The sequence below is a fragment of the Sinocyclocheilus anshuiensis genome, unplaced genomic scaffold, assembly GCF_001515605.1.
Source record: "Sinocyclocheilus anshuiensis isolate Anshui unplaced genomic scaffold, SAMN03320099.WGS_v1.1 scaffold2129, whole genome shotgun sequence".
Taxonomy (NCBI): Eukaryota; Metazoa; Chordata; class Actinopteri; order Cypriniformes; family Cyprinidae; genus Sinocyclocheilus; species Sinocyclocheilus anshuiensis.
In genome coordinates, this window is record NW_015552540.1 from 1168417 (window position 1) to 1171055 (window position 2639).

The following is a 2639-nucleotide window of genomic DNA, read 5'->3' on the forward strand; positions in this document are numbered from 1 at the left end:
CTAGCAAACAGGGTACAATCTGACACGCATACCAAAAACAGAATGCAACATTGGTCTGACCCTTTTTTTTTTAAATTTTTTTTTTAACAGCCACAAGGAACAGGACTGCTGCAATAGGAGTGGTATGAACAGTCTGATGAGCTTATGTAGTGTAGTTTTTGTATAGGGAGTTGGGCTTTGAAATTCTCCCTGAATGGGTGACAACCACAGGTGGTTCCTGCACCTGTTCTGTCTGTGGCTGGTCGACATTAGGCTGGGGTTCTGGAAGAGGTTCACTGTTGGTGTTAAGTGGGACCTCTGTTGTTGTAGGCAGGGTGTACTGTTCATGTGTATGTATGTGCCTGTTTCTCACATATGTGGCATCTCCAGCCTGGACCTGGTAGCTGTTTGGCTGTGGTGCTCTTCCTACTACCGTTCCCAATCTATCATATCCCCTGTCCGTCTGTATTCTCACTGTCTGCCCTGCTTGCAATGAGGCCAAGGGTCTGACTGACCTGTCATAATGTGTATTTCCCCTTTGTCTGGTTGTTAGAACTGCCTGGACCTGCGTTTCTACCTTTGGCACATACATGGCTTTGGTCATGGGAATAAGGGTCTTGGTGCGCCGAGAAAGCAGGCGCTGGGCTGGTGAGGGCAGCCAGGGCAGGGCTTGATTGAGGGTAGTGGGGGCTGCTGGTGACATGGCAGAAGTCCCATGTGCAGGCAAATTCTTGGAACTCCCTGCTTGTGAAATATGCTGCCTTGTCAGTCATTAGCTGCTGAGGAGCTCCATGGGTGGCAAAGTGGCGCTTTAGCCTGGTTATAATGGTCGCACTGGTCATGTCTGGGAGCTGGTCTATTTGAAACCAGCCGGAGTACGAGTCGACGAGCACCAAGTGTTCTCCCCCCCCCACTCAAAAACGTCCGCTGCTGTAAGAGCCCATGGCAAGTCTGGTATATCATGCAATTGAAGGGGCTCCTTTGTTTGGTGTGGTCTGAGGGCATTACAAGGAGTGCACCTGGAGATTTCATGTTCAATGTCCTGGCATATGCTGGGCCAAAACATGGTTTCTCTGGCCCTGCGCTTTGTTGCTTCTAGGCCCGGGTGCCCTTGATGCAACTGTCTGATATAATAGTGTTGCAGTGAGTGGGGAATGACGAAACGCTGACCACGGAGCAGTAGGCCATCATCAACTGTGAGTTCATCCCTTATGGCATAGAATTGCCTGAGATCATGTGGCAGCTTCTTTGATGAGTCAGGCCAGCCCACGGCAACGACCTCAGATAAGCGCCTGCATAGATAGTCTACCTGTGTCTCCTTTCTCAGCTCCTCAATTCTCCTTGAGGAGAGGGTCTCCACTGTCATGACATCATAGTCCTCAGTAGTTTCGGCCCAGTCAGTGGAGGGCAAGTGTGCACGTGAGCGCGCGTCTGCTAGGTATAGCTCTTTGCCTCTCTTGTAGACGACATTGAGGTTATAGCGCTGCAGCTTAAGCATCATCCTCTGAAGGCGTGCAGAGGCTGAGTGTAGTGTTTTTTTTAGAATAGTGATGAGGGGCTGATGATCCGTTTCTACGGTCACTGGACGGCCATATATGTAGTCATGGAATTTCTGACAAGCATAGACAAGGGCCAGCAGCTCCTTTTCTATCTGAGCGTAGCGTGACTCAGTCTCTGTAAGTGCTCTTGAGGCAAACGCCACTGGTTTGTTGTTCTGGAGACAGACAGCACCCAGGCCATGCTGAGAGGCGTCTGCAGATAACACCACTGGCTGGTGCACGTTAAAGTACTGGAGTACAGGAGTACTTGTGAGGAGTTCTTTAAGTCTGGTGAACGCTGCCATGTGGTGCTCCTGCCAGCTCCATTCTGCATCCTGAAGCAGGAGTTGACGTAGGGGTGCTGTGATTTCGCTATAGCCCGGGATGAATTTTGATAAATAGTTTGTCATGCCCAAGAACCTTTGAACACCATGCTTGTCCGCTGGGGTTGGCATAGAACGGACTGCGTCTGTTTTTGTAGGGACAGGCTTTATGCCCTGGTCAGTTAGAAGGTGACCCACATATGACACCTCAGACACCGGAAACGGCACTTGTCAGGGTTGAGCTTAAGATTTACGGCGTGTATTCTGTCCATGACCTGCCGGAGGCGCAGATCATGCTCTTCTCTTGTGCTGCCCCAAACGAGGATGTCGTCAACAACAATTGCGCATGGCTGTCCTTCAAAGAGCTGCTCCATACACCTTTGGAAGACTTCACTTCCCATGGAAATTCCATAAGGCATTCGAAGGAAGGCATAGCGGCCCGCCGGGGTCATGAAGGTGGTCAGCTTGGATGACTCCTCACTGAGTGGCACCTGCCAGAATCCACACTTCGCATCAAGGATACTGAACACCATGGCTCCTGGCATGTCAGCGATCACCTGTTCTACTGTTTTCATGGGATGATGTGGTCTGAGGAGGGCTTTGTTGAGGTGGACAGGGTCAATACACAGTCTTACGGCACCGGTACATGCAGCCACCATAGAAGACACCCACTCAGTGGGCTCCTGAACTGGCTTAATGACTCCCAGTTTAGTCATTTTGTTCATTGATTAATTTGTCTTTCATTGCCAATGGCACTCGTCTGGGAGCACATATTGTAGGGTGCACAGAGGGGTCTAGG